Source organism: Aphelocoma coerulescens, chromosome 1A (genome assembly GCF_041296385.1).
Source record: "Aphelocoma coerulescens isolate FSJ_1873_10779 chromosome 1A, UR_Acoe_1.0, whole genome shotgun sequence".
Classification (NCBI taxonomy): domain Eukaryota; kingdom Metazoa; phylum Chordata; class Aves; order Passeriformes; family Corvidae; genus Aphelocoma; species Aphelocoma coerulescens.
This window is the reverse complement of record NC_091014.1, coordinates 6281236-6305832: the sequence shown is the minus strand read 5'-3', so window position 1 is coordinate 6305832 and position 24597 is coordinate 6281236. Positions and strand designations below refer to the sequence as shown.

Here is a 24597-nt window from a genome sequence, read left to right as displayed (position 1 = left end):
AAAAACCCCCCAAAAAAACAAACCCAAAAAAACCACCAACGGAAAAAACCTTAAAAACAACCCAAAACCAAACCAAACCAAAACCAAACCTAGCCTGCTATAGAACAGCTACTGCAGATTATTGCAGTTATTTCATGAGTAAATCCAGCACCAAGAAAGTGCAATTCTGGCATAATCACAGCAGGATTTGTTTACTACATCCCTCTCTGCATTCTGATGAAAATAACATGGTAAAGTTCATAGAACTATCAAAAAACTTTATACTTTGAAAACTGGAAAGTGAGGGAGCAGTCGCAGGGATTGTCACTGACTTAGTAAAGCCTTCCTTTCCCCTGAAGCGTGTTGACTTCACTCACTGTGTCTCACTCCTCAGGCTTTGATCCTGACAGCATCTCTCTAAGCCAGGCTCCCTAATTTTACCGGGTGTGTGCATACATTCATCTTCAAACTGTTGATAAAGTACATGACTGTTGTCTGGATGTGATCTTAGATCTGCAACTTCTTTGTAGGGCAGGTTCATATTATAATCATGCAAAGCAGCTTAGAAACAGTGTTTTGAAGAAAGAGATCTTAATAATTAATTCTGTCTACATAAGTCCCCTACATCACTTGTAAAATCAGTATATTAATTAGCGCTGTTTGTGGCAGTTTTACAGCAACAACAGCTTTCTCTCCCTGGTGCACTTGTAGGAAAGCCTTGTGTCTCTGCACATCCTTCTTTCCTGTGATTGCACCCCCAGAACACCTAATAATTTTGTTTTAGAAAACCACAGCATTTGAAAAGCATTTCAATGAAGTTTCAGTGCTCAGTAATTGGTAAAGACTCACCAGGGTTTAGTTATATTCCTATGCCTACACCTGCATCTCTACCCAAGACAGTAAGAGTCACCTGAAAGACACTTGTTACAATACAAACTGGTCAGCAGCTAAATCAAAAATAGCTTTTATTAACTGTCATTTCAGAAGGATTCCATTTCATCTGCAAGGACTCTCATGTTTATGAACGTACCACAAAACCCTGAAACAGTTTATGTATATTTATGTCCATAAGTTGCTATAAATAAAAGAATTGGTTCTTAGACATAACACTGCAACGGCTCTTCTCCAGCAGCCTTCAAAAATCCCCATCATTTTAATTGAAGATGCCTTTTTTTTTTTGGTTTGAGTTTCCTTAAAGCTGTATAATGCAAGAGAAAGAAGTTGAAGGAAAAATGTTTGCTCAGTTCAAACAGCATCACATGATGGTACGTTCAGGATGGCATGCCTTTGAAAAGGCACAGTCAAAAGTCTGAAGGCTTCAGTATATTCTTCATCTAATATCTGTTTTGGATGGGACTTACAAGAGACACTCTGCGCTTTGATCAGGGAGTTATATTTAGAAGAACTACATGAGCCAAATTATTTTTCCAACAGATTCATGCCTTGTTTTCTGTCCACTGACTACCCCAGTAGGTCCCTGGATGGTGATAAATGAAGGCAGTTGCTTTAAAAAGCAGGGAAAAAAAGAAAGCATGGCCCATCACTAATCAGATAAAGCAAGAGATTATTTATACTGAGGATGTACTGTTTTCACATAGCTTCAGAGGCCTCAGTTTCTCAAAACACTGCGCTCATCTCTAAAGGCAGTGAGACTTGAACAAATGCTGACATGCTTTGCTGAAACATGGCCTTGAACCAACAGACAAATTAAAAAAGTGCAGAAGACACCAGGCATCCTTTGAATTTTATTCCTACTTAATGGACAGACAGGCAGAGGAATAGATAAGATACGTGACTGGAATGTGTGAGGAGCTGGGAATACGAAACAGAATCTGGTTCCAACGTCTTTTGCAATACTACTGGGATGCACTATTTTTTTTTTTTTTTTTTTAAGATAATATATAAATCTATTATGGTAAGTCATGAGTTTTGTCACATTGCAATGACTAGCAGGTGATTCTCATGGAAATGAAAGAAGTATGTCTTACATTTTTAATCCAATGGTAAATGGCCAAGCTACCATTTTACCCTGTTCTCCACGGCCTGAAAGTTTTGCAGAATGTCAGGACTGCTGGAGTTTTTACAGTCAGTTGTCACATTGCTGACTGTTACAGCATAGAAGGACAAATTCTGACATGACAGGGAGTCATCTCAGATAGGGTCTTCAGAGAGCTCATTGTTGCCTTCTAATAAACAGAATGTTAAAATTTCCTATCTACCTCTACATGAACAGAACCTTGTCTTAAAACAAGGGACCTCTTTCAGCCTATGAATCCTTGGATATATTTTTACTTTGTTGTCCCTCTTTAGTCTCCTAATTCCATGGATTCCTAAAAAGACAGTTTTAAAAGATCTGGGGATTTTTTGTTTTAATGTAATTATTTTTATAACCATATTAAGTAAAATGAACGAGCTCTTAGAAACTTGTCTGAACCACACATTTAACCACAGGTCAGAAATGTAAAAGTGCAAACAACACACGTACACACAAATTGTTCAAAGTCTGAGTTGCAAGAAAAATTGACAGCAATTTCATACCATAGCTGACACTGAAATATGGTAGTGATTAATAAATTTTAAAAAAACCCCTTCAGTAACTCTGAAAATCAAATTATTTTTAAAATTATCTCGAACATTTACTTGAATTTCTTGGCACAGAGAAATCACCTGAACTATTTATTTTAGTGGAGCAACAACACTTTAGAGCAGCCTGAGGATGTGACAGGTACAAGGTCTATTATTACACTTGGATTTAACCAGATAGAACAGCTTTCAAAGTACATTACTGATAAGGGATGGTTTGATACGAACAGCCTAACTTTATTAGAAGCTCAGCTGATTCTGAGGCCCAGAAATAAGGCAGCTGAAAATCCCCCCTGTTATCTTTGATAACTTCAGCGCTATATAAAAACAGGAGACTGATGAGATTCTGATAAATAACAACCAGCATTAGAGGAAGGAAATCAGTTATGTACATTGTCATGAACAGATTTCCCAGTTGTTGAGTATGAGGATATTAACTTTCTAAACATAGGCAGATTTGAAATCCCAAAGCAAGGAAAACTTAAATATTTAGAAGCACTGTAATCCCAATATGATATTAAAAAAGGAACAGAACCCCCTCTCTTTGTCTCAAGCCTTTCCAAGCTTTTATGACAGACCAGCTGAGGAGTTTCTTACCTTGCTGTCTTCACAGCATGTACTTGGAAGCTCAGTTGGATATGGTTATTAAATGGTTCCCACCTTTAACAATCAAAACTCCAAAGATCCATTAAACAGATGAAGTTAAAGACGACAACCTTAAGTGTGAAACATTAAAAAAAAAAAGAAAAAGTTGCACTCTTGACTAAAGCAGGCAGAGTTACTTACAAGGAAGGCTAATCCATTCGACCTGCTAAAGCTATATTTCACATTTGATTAAAAACATGCCACTCTAAGTACACAGAAAAGGCTGGAGCATGACGGAGTCGGGCCACTCCTGCTCTAGCCAATATTTTCTGTGAACTTGCGGGGAACTGGCAGAAACATTAATCTTCTTTCCATCCCCTCTCTCCCCCCGTTAAATCTGCTGCTAGGAAAACACTCTCTTGTGAAGCCCATGGGGAAGATGTCCCCGCTGAGACAGGATAAAAGACTCTTACATGACTCTTACTAGCCTGTATGGGTTCATCAGTGGCTCATATCCAGGAAAACAATCTTATAGTCTGTTGATCTGTGAAAGAGCCCTCCACAGACTGCAAGCAAGGAGCCAGCCCCATCTAGTTCCCACTATAAACACACCTTTGCAAAATAAATATGTGACTGGCTCTTTGTGGCAGTGGTTTACTGGATTCTGTTATCGCTGTGATCACAGAGAGGTAAAAAGATAAAAAGGATTGTTGAAAAATATATCTTCTTTTTTTTAATGCCCTGTACATTCTTAATTCTCTTTTAAATTCCCTGGTGTTGTAGGATGCTAAATGCACTGAAAATTCAAATTGGCATCTAGCATCCAAATCACTGAAAGAAGAAGTGCAGCAGACTAGAAAATGAAAGAAGAAGCCAAAAGGCAAAAAATTCTAAGCGCAGCTGCTGGCATATTTCCCCCTTCTCTCCCCTGTTTTGCAAGTCACACTATTTTCTAATTTGCAAGGAAAGAAATTAACCTGTAACAGAATGTCACAGTCTCTGCCACACAACAGGGGTTTATTGCATTTAAGCTTCAGAAAAAATTAATTGTAACTTGCAAATAAGAAGTGTATTCTCTTAATGATTTAATGGCACCAACTCCTTTTCTTGTATTGTTTCTGTTGAAAAATGGAACCTATTTTACAACAACTAAAGAAAATTTTCCCAACACTTGAAATACATGTTTTTTCTTTTATTAATGGAGTGTATCTGGGCCACTCCATAATTTAATCTCTTCTTGCATTGCCAAAGTTTCACATCCTTTAATCTGGTGTAGTAAGAAATGAATTTATTACTGGATAGTACTGTCTTGAATAGAAAATGACAGACATTGGAGCATTTTGGGGATCACAGAATCACAGAAAATTTTGGATTGTAAGGGACCTTAAAGATCATCTTGTTCCAGTCCCCTGCCATGGGCAGGGACAGCTTCCACTAGACCAGATAGTTCAACACCACATCCTACCTGTCTTTGAACACAGAGTTGAAGGGATGTATCTCAAAATCAAGTTTTACATATATTTGGCCTGCATTGTCAATTTAAAAAAAAAAAAATAGTGAAGATCTCAGCAGGCTGTTGAGATTGCCTAAGAGAGAATACACCTGTTTTGAAATGGAGCTGATAAGACTTTGAAAACATGAATAGCCTATAGACACCTAATTATCCCCAATGCTTTTGGTCAGATGCATCTTTGAAAGGGTAAGATTCTACTATTAGATGTGTGTTCATTTCTTAACAACGATTCTGGGAATTTGTAAGAGTACATACAAACCCCAAAGCAACAAAAAAACCACCAAATCCTGGCACAAGAGGACAAGATTCGATTGAAAGGAACTCATGGTCATCCTGTACTACTTCAGGACAACACTAAGTTTTTGCAGATTCTTAGAGCTGGAATAATCTAGATTAAGGCAGAATAATCCTCAATTTCAGCCCACTATTTAATTATGCAAACATTAACAGTGGGACCAAAGAAAGCAGTGTATGAGGAATCTCAAATATGCAAACCATATCAGAACTGCAAAGATCTCTGTTCTAGGCCTCCACACTACAAGCAGAAAAATAACACATCCCCCATGACCCACCCTGAACAAAACCAGCCTATTTTGTGCGTGTCTGATGTTTCATAGTTATTTGAGGTAAATTTTTCATCTGTCAAAGGGATCAGTGATAGAGAAATGGGGCAAAACTAATTTATGAAACAGATAAGACATCTATTTCTTTTGAATTTGTATGCTTTTGTCTCTATTATCCACTATAAAGGGTAGTCTTGATTCCAGAATGTAACCCCCCAATAAAGTTAAGACCTCCCCTTTCGTCTATAAAAGAATTAAATTGTTTTGATTCAGCTATGAGTTCCTGTGAACAGAAGATAGATTTTTCAGAAGTACTTGAGTTGCTAAATCCTCTGGGAGCCACAAATTTATTGGTAGTGACTAGGATACGAGCCCCTAAATGCTTAAATGTTTTTCTGCTATAAACACAAGTTGTTTTGAAAACTGTACTAAATCCAGTGCTTCCCTTTCCGTCTGTGAAATGTAATTGCTACAGGCTCACTGGAGAGAGGATATTTACTGGGCCACAGTTTAGTAAAGCTTATCTGCACAAACACACAGGTAAATTAAGGTGGTTTGACTTGGGAAAGAAACACCACCTTTCGGTTTTGTCATTACACTTTCAAATAGAAGGTGCAGTAACACTGTGGGATGAAGCCAGTATGGGGCTTATTTTGAAGGTATAGAAAACTAACAAAAAAACCTCAAAGAGGAAATAAGGAGCAAAATGGTGGAGGGGGAAATTATGCATTTTAATTTGGGGCTGTTTCTCTAACGGAATAAATTCAGTCCACCACATCCTATTCTTATAGATTTTAATTTTACAAAGACGAGTAAAGAGTGAAGTTTTCCATCAGGGCATGCTGTCAGACAAATGATAACCCTGTGTATCCCCCGCCCTACTTTAACTGCATTTTCAAAATCCTAGTGTCATCACTTACCCAAACAGAATATATTGCAATACCTGAGATATTGCTGGGTCTTTTTTATAGCTTTAGTTGCTCAATGATCATTTTCCTCCAGCTTGTAAAGATTATCTATGCATTCATATTCCATAATTCTACCTTTCAGAGCTATAAAGAGTTTAATTTTGATTTCTTTGAAGCCAACTTCATGAAAACTGTTTGACCATAAAAACTAATTAGCAAAGACTCTCGGTGTTAATCTTGTGCAATAGACTATAGCTGGAGGATGCAAAAAGACCATTTCTTCCATAATAACTGCAGCATTTAATCATCTTAAGCTACACAGCAATGCAAAGGTAATGACATTTTTATTTTATCTTTTTATGATGGGACTCATCAATACCACTCTCCATTTTCATTTTTTTTCCTAACATCTGCTTGCAATATCCAAACAAAGTCTCTAGAGGATCATGCAATCATTTTCAGATACTAGTACACTGAAAATGAGGATTTTGAGATCCCAAGAAGCATTGATGCCATGTAGTCTAATAGTATAAACATTAGCTCTGCCTTTGAATTACTTGCATTACAGGCAGTTAAAAAAGACCTCCTAAGAATGGTGCAAGACAAAGGAGTTGGCTCTATTCTCAGAGGCAAGAGAACTTCTGTTTTTAACAATGAGGGTGGTCTTTGAGCTGAAAACAAACATGGAATGCCTTGGGTTGGAAGGGACCTAAAAGATCATCTAGCTCCTCCCTTCTGAGGGGGGTTTGTTCCATTTGTGCCAAGTTGATGACCCAACTTTCAAGGAACTTTCAAGAAAGAAAATCTTGAGTGGAGATTCTGATACAACACACATCCTGGGTGACAAACAATTTTCAGCAAATAATAGCAACGTCATTCCTGGCTGACTAATCCTCTAAGAGAAACCAAAGAATAATGCTGTATCAATCACAATCCTTCTGTGGCTCGTATCACCCTTGGAGACTTAAGGAACTAAAATTGTTTAACAGCAGTTACCTGAAACTGCCTTCCTTGTTCATAAAGACCAGAGCAGTTCAAATCTGCAAGCTTTGGTGGCTGCATCAGTACTTCTTAGGGAAAATCCTGAGAAGCTTCACTAGCTATCATGCAAGTCCTACGTTGCTTGCAATCAATTCTTTTTATTGTTTGATATTTGCAAAGTAGCAACAGTGTTCTGCACCAGCAGGTAAAGGCATGAAGAGAAATTCCTTGTCACAAAGAGATTGCCATTTAGATACACAGTGTACTGACAAAGGAGAGAGTAATGGGAAGCAAAGAATGAGTAGAGTAATCGAATGATGCATTTAAGCATACATTTTGTTATCTCTGTGGGATTTTATGTTTGTTTTCTTTTTGACTTATTGAATTCGGTGCTCATACTTTTCAATCATTCATTAGCTAAACAGTTCTCTTGTGGTTTGAGTAGATTACGAAATGAGGACTGGGACAAGCTAAAACTAGGAAAAAGGTGGGTATTTTGTTAAGTAGAGGCAGCTCACATCACTTCTGAAATACCTCTTGCTACTTACCCATCAGCATTTACCAGGGATCTGCCTGATGGAGGCTTTGCTCTCCAGAATTGGTTTGTTCTTAATGCCAGTCAGTGCAGCCTTTACAGACAACACCACATCCTGCAGACACTGCAAGTTGCCCAGCCAAAAGCCAGCCAACCAAATCATTGGGATTTGGAACATAAAATGAACATAGGCAGAGTCTGTCTAATTAACTTGACAGATCATGGAAAATGGGTGATTTTTTTTAGCATCTGTCAGTCTATTAGATATTATTCTGTGAGACAGCATAATGGAAAGGATTTATGGAATTGTTTATTTTTTTCCTTCTCATAAAGAGTCAAGGGGCAAGTTGGTTTCATATGACTTCACACCTCTTCAGAGAAGGTGTCCACTGACTCCGTAAGTCTCAAAGCTTATTTTTCCCCATTGAGTAAGAAACAATCCATACAAGCTATTTTAAATATCCTCCTTGGGAAGATATTGCTTATTTTCTCTAATGAGCATCAAAAAAGCACTGAACAGCCATTCCAGATGAGGACATCTGCAGAACTGATGTCAGTATGCAGGTACAACATAGTGCTCAGATTCATCTAATGTCTCAATCAATACCCCATGGCAGTCACGGGTCAGCAAAAGTTTCAAGTACAAAAAAATGCCAAATCTACATAGATCCCTTCAAGTGGAGGTATCTGTCATGTATTTAATAATTATTCACTAGAAATCTAGAGATGAGGAGGTATTTGAAATATGCAGTGTTAAGAAAAAAGGTAAAATTAAACATACATAAAACATTTAGAAAATTTCAAGTATTTAAGGTGGATAAATTTACAGGTAGACTTTTCATCGTGCTGCCCTAATTTAAAGAAAGTTAGCAGTAAAATGAAGAGGTTAAGTATGCAGAGCTAAGATGACCTGACAGTCTCACAGCTGGGACAAGAAAATATTTACAAGAGTGATTTTATCTCAGTTTTTAGCAACTATGGAAGTAAAACTTCTCCCAGGCAAGGCAAGCAGATTTGGCCCTTTTCTTCAGTATGAAATGCAGAAAAAAAATCTATTTGGAAATCTAACATGGATAGCCTTAATTAGCCAATCAAGTTGTACTTGTAACTATATTATATATTATAATCTCTTGGGACAAAAATCACATTTCTCTGTGTGCTTGTCCCTTACTGGGAAAAAAAACTATGCCAACCCACCAACCTGACTCTTGTTAGTTTTCACCATCCCACTATTAGAATATTGCAATGAAAATGAAATCTTCATTCTAAAAATACAAGCACGGTGTACATTCAGAGTCTCCAAAAGCAGGCTGAAATATTGTTAGTCAATATTATTCCTTCCTGTTGGGGCAAAATTCTGTGTAAGTTTTACGACCTCAGAATGTCAGCTCAGGTTCAGTTCTGACTTTTAAATGCCAGTGATGCCTGATCACCTTTCCACATTGCATTCACAAAGAAAAAAAAGTTTTCAGGACAGTACAGGTGATTTAGATACAGCTTAAAATGGAAGACACTGAAGTCACCTACATTTATATTCAATGCTGATGTAAACCACAGCATGGAATATTTCCAGTTGCTACACACAAATCTGTCTGGACATTTGGTGGACTCTCCTGTCCATACCTTGTTTCAGGGGCCAATTATCCACAGCAAGATGATTGTCATTATATGCCAAGAGGTCCTCAACAAGTGCATTAGACTGCATAAGTGGGAAAGCATCCTCATATTTAGGGTAACAGTGTCCTTTCAACTATTTTTGTAACATTTTATTTCAGATGCACTCAGAAGTAAATCAGTAACCTCAGAACATGCTTATCCAACAGGTTTGGGACTCCTTCTCGAAGGATCAGTTTAATTAAGTGTGGGGGATTTTTTTAATCTCATTTCATAACACTGTTTTTTTTTATGAAGTACAAAAAAATAACTTCCAAAACAAGTGTCTCACATTCTGAAAGCTCTTTTTGGAACATATGGTCTTATCCTTCAGAAATTATGAGTTCTCTTGACACAGGCTGTGACAATCAAGTTGCACATGAAGTACTGCTATATTATAATTACTCAGTTATGCCAGGCTTTTCAACAAAACTTTCCCAGAAGTTCCTGTCAGTCAATTTTTAAAGTGCATTCAGAGATTTGAAGCTTTAATGAGCCTTGATAGAGTTAAGTAAAGGTCCCACCCAGCCTGTGAAGGCAATCTCTGCTCCATGCTGAGCATCTTGGCAACAGTGAGCCCCAGGCGACAAATACCAAGTCTCAGGCAACTTCCAGAGAATTCAGAAAGCTTCAAGCTAGAAACAAAGTAGCCCATGAAAATGGCATCAATGCACTCCCATCTCCTGGGAACAGATGGATCCATGACATAAAGCTTTGTGAACTGAGAATCGAGCCAGGCTGGAAGCGTGGTACCATGTTACAAACTCTGCTTGCATTTCCTCAACACCTTCCTATAAAAAGACTCATTATTGACATTATGTTAATACATTTCATGAGGGTCACCTCGTAGCCTCTTAACTTAATAATGGAGTGAATTTGGCTGGTGTATTAGCTGGGGTCCATGTGAGTAGCATTTTAAATCTAAATCTGAATTTAGTGCATATGGAGTTTGCATCTTTTCCAGATCAATTTTGTACAACCTCAAACCCTGTGTTTTAAAGAGCTGTGCCCAGTCACTTCTCAGTGAGGTGCAAGGTTTCTGATTTTCTCAGCTCTCTCTTTGCCATTCTCTTTCCAAAATCCAATGACTCCTCTCCCAAGGCTGCATAGGAAAAACCAGAAATGCTAAACTCTGACAACTTACTTCAGCACAGCAAACAAAGCTACATTAAGCATATACATCACCCTAATGAAAAGTAAATACAGTTCAGGGCAGGGCATATTCTGAATAAGCCTCTGATCAGAGGTGCTGCCCTGGCCCATGGACTGAAGCTGCAGAAAACAGTCAATCTTCAGCCACCGCCTGGCATCGCTGCAAACTGGATCCACAGATGGGAGCTCTTCATGGGTCAGCAGCCTCCAAACCTCCCACTTCGCAAGATGCAAATAGATCCTCTGAACACACCGAGGAGATTAGCAGAGAAATAATTCCAGCCTGTGGCCAGATATTCATCCTGGGGACCTGCCAGACTTTCTACTTAGCCAATCCATTTTTAAAGACAGTGTCTTATTAGTGCCTTACAGTTCTTGAATTACTTTGTCGAGCCTTTCTAATGAGACAGCAATCTGTCCAAGGGAATTAAGAGAAGTAAATGATAGACCTTTACTTTCTGATTTGATTACACAGGTGTATTCAAAGGTTAGAGGAATGACAGCAGACTGGAACACAGGAAATCTTACTCTGCGCAGTTGTTGGCTACATTATTTGAGGGAAAAGTCTTGCAAATACCAGCATTTTGGCTTTGAAGAGAATGATGATCTTTTCTTCTACCTCCCCTAACAGGGAATAGCTACAGTATATTCACCTTCCTCTTCCAGTGAACCCCAGTACAACCTTCAGTCTTACATTATAGAATGTATATTTTCTATATTCATGTGCAGTCTAAACAAATTCAAACCATCTGCATCAGCTCTTCTTGTCCCATTTGCATTTTACTGACCTCTAATTAAACCAGTTCAGCAAGGTGCAACTCTTACATGCATTTTTCTATTTCTGCTTCCTAATATACAAGCAATATCAAGAAATAACAAATACTCCAAGAAAGGTAATTATCTTCTTATTAACAACTAATAGGTATAGGTATTAACAACTAATGCTCAAAACCCCATGACACATCCTCACTTTGCCATAGTCTTCAATTCATATGCCTTACTCTTGCCAGATGGTTCACCAAATGTTACCACACAGTGGGTCACGTACATCACTACAGTGTATTGTATTATTTCATGAAAATGAAAATTATAATCCCAGTCTCACTGAAACAATGGGAAAGACAAAACTGAAACTTTTCTCCCTTAACTCCACTTGTCGCCAACATGGACTTATCCATGGGAACCCTGATCCATAAGTTCCCTTTGAGTCAGCAGTGAAAACAGACAGGAATGATTCATATCACTCCAATATGGAGCTGTGGGATGAATCCCTTCACCTGAGAAGGTGGAGAGCTCGAGCTTGGCTTGCTTCAAAGCCAAGTAGGCAGAACACAAACACCAGCTATGAATCATGCAAGTGGGGAACCACACGGAAACTCAACATGTTTCCAATGGAACTGAGGCTGTTTGCATTTTCACTTCCAGACCAGAAAGTTTAGAATTTATATTTAAAATTTTTATTGCATGCATTTCCCCTCTTCTTTTTTAGTTGATTTTTTTTTCCTGTGTATACTTCTCATAGAAAAAACCAGTCAGAAACCTCCATTCATAGATAAATTGCAAAGCAAAAAACATCTTCAAAGCAACCATTTTATGTAAAGCACAACAGAAAGGATACACTGGAAATGAGAAGCTTCTAGCAGAAGAGCGTGAACAGGACCTTAATTTTCACTCCTCATGTATAATGTGGGTCCTGACCTTCAAGAAGAGGGTCCTGTTTGCATGAATTGCGCATTTGGGTCATAGCCACGAGGCATCATGGTTAAAACAGCACACCCTGTCCAAGCTGCTGCTGCAGGAGCATCCTCCAACAGCCTCCCCAAGACACAGCATGTGGCTGGGTTCCTTCGGTCTGTGGATGTAGGGATTTGTGAAAAAAGACTGTAAAAATCATTCCTAGCTGGCAATTTTCCTCTAGCATCAGGAGTGCATCCAACATGCAAGAATTAGATGTGCTTTATTTCTGTTTATTATCTTTCAGTGTAGAACTCTGTGCTTCCTGAACCCAAGCTCTTCCCCAGCAAACTCCCATCAGCTGAGCAGTACCATGTGGCTGCCCTTCTCCCCAGCTCCCTAGTCATGGGAGCACAAGTCACAGGTTATAGCATTAATCTGTGCAACCTCTGCCCAAACCTTCAAGATTCACACAAGCTCTGGAAGAAAGAAACCATGCCAAAGCAGAGAAATTTCTCTGCACCACATTCCTTTGATGCCTTCCATCAATCCAGCAACATTTCAATAATGACATACTGTGTGCAGACACAAAAATCCACACTTTAAATAGTAGTCTTGTTACAAATTTGTAAACATAGCTAAAGAGCAATAATACCTCCCTTCGCTGCTTGTTTTTGGAACAGCTGCTGTCACTGTTGCAGACCATCTGCAGACAGGAAGGTAACTTAGCAAATACCTCCCAAATCCTTCTGCTTAATGAGCAGGTAAGGAGTGACAATCAAAAACAGAGCTGCAGCAAGAGATGCTCATGCTTCTGTGTTCCCACACTTCTAGCTCGTATGGCTAATTTAAAGCTTTTGTTGATGAATTTGACCTGGGCTGGTTAAAGCCAATACTGCTCAGCTGCCCTGTTGCTTGTGAAAGCATTTCCATGAGCACCAGAGGGATGCAGTCTAACTCAATCACTCGCTCTTCAGCCTTTAAAATAAGTGTGGTTTTATTTGTAATTATGAAGATCAGTCATTTGCTCCCTCTGATGATTACTCTCAGAAGTTCTAAATTCACTGCTTGGCTTGCTACTGAGCTCTCCTGAGTTCACCCTCCAGATTCTGATGCAGGGCAAGACATCCTGATGGCTCTGCAAGGAATTAGACACAGACAAGCTCAAGGAAAGGAAAAGGGCTGGGATGTGTAGAAAAGTGCTTGTTGTATGGGCAGCAGGAGGCAGCTCCAGGCGTGGGAGGTGAGAGAAGGCAGCACACTGGGAGTGGGAGAAGGCTACAAAGAAAGTCAGCTTTGAGAGAGGAGAGTGAGGAACATAAGGAATATCACAGTGTGTGGGATGAGATGAGAACAGAGATGTAGGTTTTTGGAGAAGTTTAAAACAATTATAGGTTTTTACCATGGGAGGTTCTGTTTGACTAGATCAGAGCACTTGCTTCCTTGTTACGTGCCTTGAATTGAAGCTTTCTTTGAAAGAGCTTGCTAACACTATTCCATACATTCAATTAACATTTTATTTAAATGCTTTAAGATAGTTTCTATATATATATTAAAGGCTTACTGATGAAATCTTGAATATAATTTACATATCTAAGTCGCATTTGCATTCAATAACAAGACAACTTTCCAGTATAGAGCATGCCATCAATAGTCCCCTTTACTAGCATCTTGCTGAATTTCCCTAGCTGCAGCATTCATTTCAAATTCAAAAGGCTACAGATTTAACTGGGGAAGAAAAAAAGGAGACAGTGATATCATCAATGATAGTCATCTTTTCCAAATTTTAGGGGAATGCATTGCAGAGTACCATTTTAACATGTACATAGTTCATCCACCACTTGGACATATCCTCAAGAGTTTCACAAGAGACACAAGCTTATTTTTTATTTTAGTATTTTTTGCCATTAAAAAGAAGAGGAGAAAATGTTCATACATTTCCTACAAATAAAGCACAGTGTCAGTATATTTCCACAGTATATCTGCATACTTCCTTAGGGGATTTTTCATTATAAAATCATATCTCAGCTATCAAGTCTCAGCACCATAAAGCACATATGGGATATGTGATAAAAGCCCTTTTTTCTTTTCTTTCTAGATTTTTTTTTTCAGTCAGGAAACACCGGTAAAAGAGACTGGTGGTTGAAGCAGATTTTTTTAGGAAAGCACATTCTGAGAATTTCTACATGTAATGAAGTCTAAAAAACCTGGTGTGAAAAGTAAATGATGACTGATGCATTGATGCCTGAGAGCAGCAGCCCACTGGTGAGTGTTGCACAGGCAGTGTTGGACAGAGGAAAATCGTGTGCAACTGTCTCTAGTTACTCTGAGATGTTCTCACACTGCAGAATAATATCAAAGATGGGTTTGATGGAGGTTTTGGGATTTCTGTTTTGTTTTGTGTGTCTTTTTCTCATATTAGTGTGATTTTTCTCATCTTAGACTTGATGCTTCACCATAAGATTTATAGAGACCATAAATCCTATAAGCCTCTAGAAGGTCAGAAGAGACCAGCTTTGATAAGTACAGAATATGGGGCAGAGGAGAGAGAATTTGTGGCCTTTCCTTATTTATTGGTAGTCATTGTTTCCTTATTTATTGTTTTTGTAAACTCTGTACACAATTCTTTAAATCTGTGCTTTGTCTTACAGAATGAAGTTAATACAAAGCTAAATTTATGAAAGGAAACATTTTTGTTTTTGGTTAATCCAAAGAAAGCATTTCAGCTGAAAGTCAGAAGAAAACTGGACATTCCTATCTCTTGAAAAGGTAGAATAGTAGGAGTTATAAAAGTCATAAAAGCACAGAAAACAAGGATGGAAACATTGCCTTATTCTCTGAAAAGAGAGCTGGGGCTGAGAATATTTTCTCCAGATATTTCTTTCCAAGACTGCTTTTCTCAACTTTGCCAGCCTGTTTTACACTGCAGATGCTAGATAATTCCAGATGAAGAGACAAACCACTGGCTTTCTCCTGAACAACATCTCTTATGCTGCTGTGAAGATAAACAGCTCCAGCCCCATGTTTTCTATTATCCAGAACTATTAACAAAGCCCCACAGCACTCCACAAGCTAATAAAATATCACCTACTTCAGATAAAAAATTGAAAAACTCCTAGAGAACAGCAACCAAACTCACATGCCAGACTTTCAACATCTGCCTGAGCTTCAAATTCTTTCTGAAATGGGTGAATAACTAAAAATGTCTGCTAGGTCCCTGGCACAGTAAGACGAATTCATGATGGGAATTTTTTTCCCATTTATGTCACATTACCTGATGGAGCTGCTGAAGGAAGTCAATCACTCACAAGACAAAATGGAAGGCAGAAGAAATGAGGTTGAGTCTCTGGCTGCCTTGCTCTTACTATACAGCACTAAAAGGAAGTACAGCTGACAAAGGTTTTCTCAGGCCTTTAAAGAAACTTCTAATTTATTTATTTTTTTTTAAGTCTCCTCAAGTCCTTGCCATTCATCAGACATGCTTTTTTTTTACAGAAAGACTTCAAGCAATCAGTCTAAAACCCCTGCATTAATTCTGAGAGGTTCAGGGACTGGAGAAGTACTGGGGTTGTGGCATGAGTTCATGCGTAGCTCCACCAAATCAATATCCCCTTTAAACCACATTGCTCTTTTTCACCTTGCAAGTTTTGAAAGAGAAGATATAAGTTGCTGCTTTAACTGAATGTTTTTCTCATATGATTTCTTTTCCTATTTCTCCATGTGCTGCATTATCCCAAGGGATTCTGTGGGGTCTTTTTTCCTGCTCCAGCTACAGAACTGTTATTTCCAGAGGCATTCTCCATAATACAGAGGGAAAGCATCAGCACTACATCATTTCTGTAGAGGAAGGATAAAAAGAAATGTCAATTAAAAGTTTCTGCTACTGTACATTCAATTCATAGTGGAATGAACACTGTCTTTGGAAACAGGAGGCAGCTGTCAAACACAGCTCTGGACACAAAAGTGCAGCTCCTCTGAAGAATAGGTCATGGGGGGAAATCAATAAATGAAGTACCTTCATCATTAATCATTTTCTGAATTTTTAAATCAGCCAAAATATTTACAAGCTGTCCGTCAGGTTTCTTTTATTTTCCAGTGCTCAGCTTGCAGCCCATGCTTTGGTTGCAAAAGTTTCTGCTGATACCAGGACTGGCTGCACCATGCCTGGAGCTCCTCTGGGGTCAGAGGGGCAATATCTGTTCTGTTATTAGAGAAATTACTCAGGGCAATTTCACAGTTCAGCAAAACAGACTTATTGCCTGTATGCACTGTGTGTGCATGCCTTAACGAGCACTTAAAGCTTTTCTACTTCTGTTCCTTCATGCAAACATTCATCTTTAGCAGCCTTAGAAATGTTTGTGAGTGTGGCTTCTTTTCCTACTTAACTTTAACGAGGAATTACTACCTTGCATATAATAAGATTTCTAAGGAGTTGGACTTCCCATCTCTGCTATAAATTCAGACACAAAAAAGTAAACTCTATGCTTTAGAGAAAAAACCAAAAAAAAGTAACAGGTGGCTTTTTAGTAACCTGATTACTTTTATTGTCACATTCTGAATATTCAGTGTTAGCAGTAACGAGCTTCTCTTGCAGACTTCTTTCCAAATTCAATTGCTCTATCCCAGTTATCTTTGCAGAAATAAACAGGGGCAGGACCAGGGAAAAACAATGCTATTTCTGCAATATTTTATTTTACTTATTCTCAATGAAAATGAGAAGGTCTTTTTTACAGCTGCACAGCCTGTAATGTCAGATCCAAGCAATCAGCTAAAAAAAACCACCCCACAGTCACTTTGCAGGTTTGAAATAAAAAACAAAAAAAAAAAAAAGAAAAAAGAGAAAGAAATCAATTCATGTTGTCACAGCCTATCTTGAGTCATATTGTCTCCAACCATTGATAGAAAATGAGAACATCTGGGGATTCAATTACTCATGACATGAATAATAATATTTCATTTTTGTTAAATGAAACTTTATGGTTGCAGGAACTTCTGCTTACTGCTCCATGCAATCCTGGAGTGAAAGCTACCATGGACTGCAACAAGCCACAGTTCCTTTGGCATCCATGAGCACATCAGTGCAGGTGCATCAGTCTCCTCCAACAGAAAAGCTTAAAAAAAGAAACTAAATTTTGAACAGCTATTTAAAAGATGGGCTCTTGAGCTCCAAGCATTGAAGGTTTCCTAAATGTCACAGACACCTTTTAAGAACTTGAATTAATAGCCTGGTTCAGAAAAGCACAGTTATCTTTTGAACCAAAGTCAGTGGCACCTGCAGTTGTCCAGCACTTTCAGTTAACAAAATCCCTGCCTCTAAATAGTATTGGAGCCATTTAGGGCCTTCTTTTAAGCTTCCAGTTTATGAGTCTCAGTTCATGTTTCAAGAGGGTGCTACCAAAACTGAGTTGCTATGTGTTTATTCTTCTTTCTTGATCAAGTAGAGCTGTCTGCAGTCTTAGTGGCAACGCTGGGATCAAATCAGAGGATATTCATCTCACAGCAATGAGTAAGCAGCAATACTCATGCTAAAATTGCACTGACTTGTGCAATCACTTTGATATCAGCAGGACTGTTCTCCAAAATTAAGTATATGAGCCATTGTAGCATTTGTATCTAAAAGTTTAGAAGCAAAATATACAGAAAGGGCTGAAATTTCTCTGCTTGTAGGGCTGGCTTTTATTAGTGGCAGGTGAAGCCTAGCCTCTTTCTTTCTCCATGGGCATTCATTAAGGTTAGATTACAGCAAAAAGCCATGATTTGCAGCTGCTTTACATCACAGCTTTGCAGAGCCTTAAACATTCCCTGCACGAAATGATGTGGAAGCTCTAAAAGTTCCAAAGGGTCTGGATGAAAAATATTTTCCATTATAGCCCAGCAATGAGAAGAACCACAGAAGCACTTTGCTGCTGTAGAAGTGCTGTGTAGGGCACAACTTGCAAAATGCACTGGGAGAATGTACACAGAAAGTGGGGTAGGTCCTCTGTGGCTCCAAACTGGCAAAACCTCCCCACCATTAAGAGAATTACCGCTATGAGACACTGCTCCCAACCTGGGAGTTTGGGGCTCAGAGCCTACTGCTGACCACAGAAAAAACCTTAGGGGCTGCCTGCTTCCAATGGCAAGACATAGGCAGAAAAATGGGCATCATCTCACAGAGGCAATTTCAAGTCAGCACCCTCAAAAAATAAAAAAACCAGGCAGCAATTACTGCTTGCAGGTCTCGTGTCTGGCTTTATGCAACATTTCTAGTCCCACTGTGCTCATTGCCTTTTAAAAATGTGTAACATTTATGGACTCCAGTAAAAATGTTTTTAATATAATGTAGATGAAGTATAAAGTGTTAACCTTGAACACCAGGGAATGTGTTAGGGGTTTTTTTTTTAAAACCTCTTTCAATAATTTACTGAGAATTGTCTAAGATTTGCTTTCAGTTTATAGCAAATCTTTTGGAAACATTCAAATAGTCACAATTTTTGTAAATGCTACAATAGCAGTGATTTCATAAATAAAAGCAATACTCAGGAGGCAGAGAATGTTGAAGAGAACATTAAACCAGAGTCTGCTGTCTTAGGAACAGCAGTGTGGGTTTCCTGACATTGCTCCATGCACATCTCTTGCTACTGCTTTTCTGGGACCAATGGCAAGGATGATGCTAAGAATTCTGTATATGAGCAGTTCACTTCTAACTATTTATAATACATATGATATAATACTCTATCTTATATAATATATGACACATGCCTTGTTCATGCTACACCAGAGGTACTAAGATAAAGCTCCTCTGCCATGTTAACAAATCTCCCCTTGACTGAAGTTGCTGGTTTGCTTCTCCAGAAGCTGATATGTGTACGTTTCTCTTCCCCCCCAAAATGTATATTTACATCTGGAGTTATTCCCACAAGTTTCATCCTTTGCACTGACTTTCTAAATAAAATTATTCTGGTGGTTTTAAGGGCTAAATCCACACTTAAGTAAAGGATAGGTACAAAGCACTAACTTGGAGCACAAGTATTTCAGCTGCGCTGGGAAATAAAGTGAGGAGGGGGAAACAGGCTTAATATTTTAAGTTGGTTTCATTTGCTGCTTCTTACATTGGAATGGCATCTCAAAATCCACGTGTAATGGTCCCTTTCTCTACCTTCATTCAAACCCCTTTTCAAAGGCTCATTTTTTGATCAAACCCAAGAAATACCATTCTTGTGTCAGTCAAATGTTCTCCACAGGCCAATGTAAATTTAACTTAAACCAGCAAGATATTGCAGTGCTATTAAGTGGGACAGATAATGAACCTAAATAACTGCTCAATCTTGTTAGTGTGGCCCTCACACACCTTCTGTGTTTCTTCAAGCCCTGCTGCTTAGCATTCATACTGCCTGATTTGAGACTAAAATTAGCTTATAGGAATGCGTGCTTTTTACAAGAGGTCTTCTATTTGTTCCATAAAGTATTTAGTACTCTTTAGGCACTGTATAAATAAAAATAATCGTGATCTTGGAATTCACCTTCAGCAATGGAAATGGAGAGATCTAAGTCCTTTCATTTCTACTGCACATTATCCTCATTGGGCACGTTTAGCAATGCTTTGTAAAACAAGTTAAAAAGATGCTTGGAAGTCTGGTTAAGGTGAATAACAGAAAAAAAAAAAAAAAAGAGAGAAGGGAATATGTCTCTAGTTTTAGAGCTTCACAATAGGGAATAAAAACAAAAGCTCTACCAGACTTTTAAGATAAAAATCTGCTGTCAAATTCATTAACGTTTGTGGGAGATGCCTACACTTGCTGGGTAAAAAGGGTTGTGGGTTCCAAAACCAGGACTCTGAGTAAAATCACTTACACCCAGTTTTAAGATTCAAAGGCTACATATAATTAGGAACCATTTCAGGACTGCTGTGATTTCTGAGGGCTCTGCACTGTGAGAAGAGTTTCTGCATTCTGGGTCAGAGCTGTATCACGTCCAACAATGATTTCTGTCTGACTTTCCCCCCTCCTTCCCAGGATCTATATTTAGGACTTAAGTATGAAATATTGAAAGTTTTTTTGAGGTTAAGCATACCAATGTCCTCAAAACTCCAGCAGGCATCAGCTTACGTCACTTGGCACTTTAACACTTGTAAAAGTCAGGCTGTTCACCTTAAATTAAAGCTATCATCAGGTGTGACATCTAGTCTGTGCTATTCCCCCAGGCTCCATTTTCAGGCAATGGAGGAAGAAAAACAATTCCCAAGGTTATTCACCTTGTCCTGAGGTGAGGCCCCTATTTCTCTCCATTTCTCCCTGGTTCTTTTGACAGAGGACTTCTGTGATAGCTAAATTTAGTCAACGTGAATCCTGCCACTGGTATCTTAGTAATTTTTGAATGCAAGTCATCAGTAAGCACATATGGATAATCACCTCTATGCTCCTTAGGCTCCTCTTAAGATTTTAAAAATGTCTCTTTAGAAAGGGATCAGATTGCACATAAGTGTGTTTTAAGATTATCATTAGCTGTAAAAAACATATTTCAAAATAGCTGTAAAACAACAACAAAAAAAGACCTATTGACAGCTACTACAAGGAATAGCTCCGTGCTGCATTTTAAGGATCTTGACGCTTTACTTCGGAAAAATAAAAATTAGAATAGTGAAGAGACCTTGTGTATTATTTCCTCAAAACCTCCAGATATGCTTACAATAACACCAAACCTGTTACCATCCCAAATAATTACTCTAATTTATATTCCAGTGCCTCAAAGACCAAACACCATCAGGGCATTCCTCTACAGCAGATATAGTGGGTTATAGGCAGTCCTGCTTGCAGTACAGAAAAGCAGCTCAAAGGTTAGATGAAAGAAGTAATGCTTTGAAACGAGGCAAGGAGAAAGGTCAAACATCAGATTTTTTTTTACTTTTTTTTTTTTTTTTGATAAGGGAGTGATTAGTTAAGTTCTCATCTCATTTCGAAATAACTACTTTCTTTAGAAAATAGAAGGCATCCAAATTATGGAAAATCTGCTCTTTAAGACAGTTGACTTGAGAACATTTAAATATCGAGGACTGGAATCTTTTTCTTTTCTTTTTAATGGTGTGGTTTAGGAAAAGATAGAAGATGATATCATTTCCAAAGACTAGCTCTGGATTACTGCATATAGTTTGACATTCAAGATATTTTAATGTTAGCAGCACTGCCTGCCATCCGGGATGAGCAATGTTTTCTTGACCAATTATTTATAAGCCTCTAAAACAAGAGTGAGTTTTGAGAAGGAATTTATTTGAAGGTGGAAAGCGAAAGTTCTCCATTAGAAGAGAGGGTCACAAATGGACTATGCCAAATACCTGCTTTATATAAGGGAGAATAAAGCTTCAGTAAATATTTTGTGGAGGTATGGAAAATTCTGTCATAGTTTGGCAGAGACATGCCTGGTGTAGGCAGGTGGGCGTTCAAGCCTGACATAACTGGCAAAGCAGCACTGGTGACATGAGAGGACATGAAAACATGAGGGTTGAAAGGTATGACCTGTTGTTCTCGAGGGAGAGAAATTGCTTGCCAGAAGATCTCAGCTGGGAGGGAGCCAAAAGAGCAAACATGGAAGGTAACCCCAACTCCCACCGTCTGTGCAAACCCAGTGAAGACAGCAATTGAGATGTGAGGTTGGTCTTTAGACCATGCCCCTATTACTGTCAGGAAAAAAATCTTTTTCATTTCATAGTAATTAAAATGCTCATAGATGTTTTATTAACTCACTCTTCAGAGCCACAGAGATTTTATAATTCATCCAAGCACTTACAAGTAGTTACTTGTGTTAGGCTGTCAAGACAGAAATGATTCAAAACCTTGTGTACTGAGCTTCTTGGAAGACATATCATTCCCTAACACAATGGTATTAGAAAGACTGCTGACAGATAGTGATCAAGAGATTTCATTTTGCTTGTCATATGGTGGGCTGTCAATTCTTCTTTTTGCTTTAGATAAAAGCTTAGTTGCATTAGATTTCAATAATGGTGAAGTTGCAGGTTAACATTTTTCAAAAGCACCAAAGTGACTTCAGTACTTAAATTCTATTTTCAAAATGCTGTAGACACTCGAGAACAGAACTCTCTACAGCAAATGGAACTTAGACATTATTAAAGAAATTTATGGAGTGGTGGAGAATAAAACCCCAGCTCAAGAGGGCCAAAGTTTGCACCCTACTCCAGACCACAGGTTTAAAATATATTAAGTTTGTAGATTACTAAAATTAAAGGACAAGTTAAAGATTTCCATTTTCATTCTGAACACGCTTGTTTTCACATTAATGTATCCACTGCAGATTTCCTCCCACGCTTCTAAAAAAATTTCAAAATGACAATTTTAAGGTGGCCTTCACCTCAAAATACAAGTTTCCCTGAGTTTTGCTCAAGATTTAAGCAGGTGATTCAGTGATATTTCTACAAAATTTTCCATGAAAAATATATATGCAAATAATTAGCTTGATTTTTTTTCATAACAGCTTAGAGAAGGAAGTGACCATTTAAACTTTACACCCCTTGAGTCAAATGAAAAATTGAACCAGTACACTAAAATGGAAAAGTAGCCCAGATTTTCCTTCTGTTAATACTAACCTAGTATTAAGCAAATAAATAATCCATGCGGTTAGTCTATATTTAAAATATTTGTTCTTCTTTAAATATAAAGTAACTTTCACAGAAACAAACAGAAGTGGCTAGAGACTGAAATAATTCCTTTGAAATTGAAGCCGAGTATTTTCTCCTTTAAGCTCCAAACATCATCTCCCTCATGCCCACAGGGCTTCACACTGTGCTCCAGGACTTCAGCGTGTTCATTCACTGCTCCCCTCCACTGCTGAGCTCAGAGGCAGGTCCAGGAAAGGCTTACCAGCTTACAAGCTGAGCTTCCCCAAGATTTTGAAGTTTATCTCCATTCATTAATTGTCATTTTTTAATGGTGAATTTCTCAAGTTAAACTGTATTTCTTCTAATACTTTAAGTTTGCTCTGTCATTGCAGGTACCGACTATGAAGTGTTGAGAGCAAACACAGTTTGAAACAGAACTGCCATAGCAGCTACAGAACATCTAAAAGGAAAAAAAAATAGGCCAGACCTTTATTAAATTTTAAAAGTATGCCTTCGCTACACTCTTGTAAAGATCCAAATAGGGTATTCAAATCTCTAGGGATCACCAGTATAATTTCTTTATCATGTTCCATTTAAAATTTAATTATGTAGTCTACAACAAGAAGTATCTGAGTACTCTAAATAGGTCATGCAATGAACAACTTAATATTATTGTAAAGTTTTCCTTATGAAGATCTCTTCTTTGATGTGCTGTTGCTCACAGAAAGCCTTTCTTCAAAAAAACAATATACATTCATAGTTATAATAATGTCATTTAATATAAAAATTGTAAAGCTTCTTTATCACATTTTAAGTTTGAATTTTCAATTCATTCTCAAGCCTGAGCTTCCCGAAATCATCAGAAATAACTGGTAAATTAGAACTGACACAATATAATTGTACCGAATATTTTTATATCTTTCTACAGGCAAAGTTAATCTATTATCTTTCCTACTAAATTATGTCCACCAACTCACATTTTTCTATTTTTGCCTAACAGTGATACACATACTTCAGTGGCAAGAAGAAGGGTGATTTCTTCTTCCTCTTAAATATAATCATTAGAGAACCATCAGCACTATTTAATGAAAAATGAGTATATTATAATGCCACCATTTACCAAGACAATTTGTTATATTTGCTTTTTTAAAAACAAGCACATATGTAACCTCTTTTGGTTACTACTGAAGATGAGAAAATATTCAAAATTTACTCCTCAATACTTCTGACTAATTACAGGACTTTATGTGAGCAAATCCCTAATTCCCCCTCTTTAATTGAACTATAAAAAAATCAGAAGGACTTTTTGAGGATTTTTTTGTAATGACAGCAACAACGACAATAAAAAATTAATGCCACCAGTGCCTAAACTTTCTTGACAGCCAGACAAAATATTCCAAGTACAGACACATCTGTTCACACTTACGTCCTTTGCAGTGAAAACCCTTTCACCAGATTTGCAAGTGCATGAAAAGGATTTGAGCAATCCTGGCCACAAATATATTCAAGAGTCATTACTGCTCTGGGAAAAGGCATCATGCTTGCCTGGGCAAAGGAGAGCTGGATTTCCAGTGTTACAGGGGACTTGCTCTGCCCCACTGGACAAAATACAGTGATGGGAATCCCAGCAATGATGGGAAAGTGGTTATTAATTTTGTCATTTCAAGGTGCAACACCTAAAATTTTATAAGCTGTAAAGTGGTTTCAGGGTGAAGGTGTCAGAAGATGTGGTGTTGGTGGGGAAATTAGACTATTTTGCTGCTATGAATTAATAATAGCAAAACAATTCACTTGACATTTGAAAGGAGAACAAAAAATATTAGATTAATACATCACAACATAAGATTAAAAACCCCAAGGAGCTGTTTGCTTAGAGGAATGCA

At 38.0% G+C, this 24597-nt stretch overlaps 1 protein-coding gene across 4 annotated transcripts in view; it reads right to left on the bottom strand.

Annotated features, from left to right (window-relative positions):
* CELF2 (CUGBP Elav-like family member 2) overlaps positions 1-24597 on the bottom strand; it is a 375542-nt gene that overhangs the window by 280937 nt on the left and 70008 nt on the right. Inside the window, exon 1 of one of the 4 annotated variants that reach the window (XM_069034722.1) lies at positions 3160-3199. The exons of the other annotated variants lie outside the window; for them this stretch is intronic. The gene's annotated coding sequence lies outside the window, so the exon portion shown is untranslated. Of the gene's footprint in view, positions 1-3159; positions 3200-24597 lie in introns of those variants that run through there. 4 annotated transcript variants of the gene reach the window in all.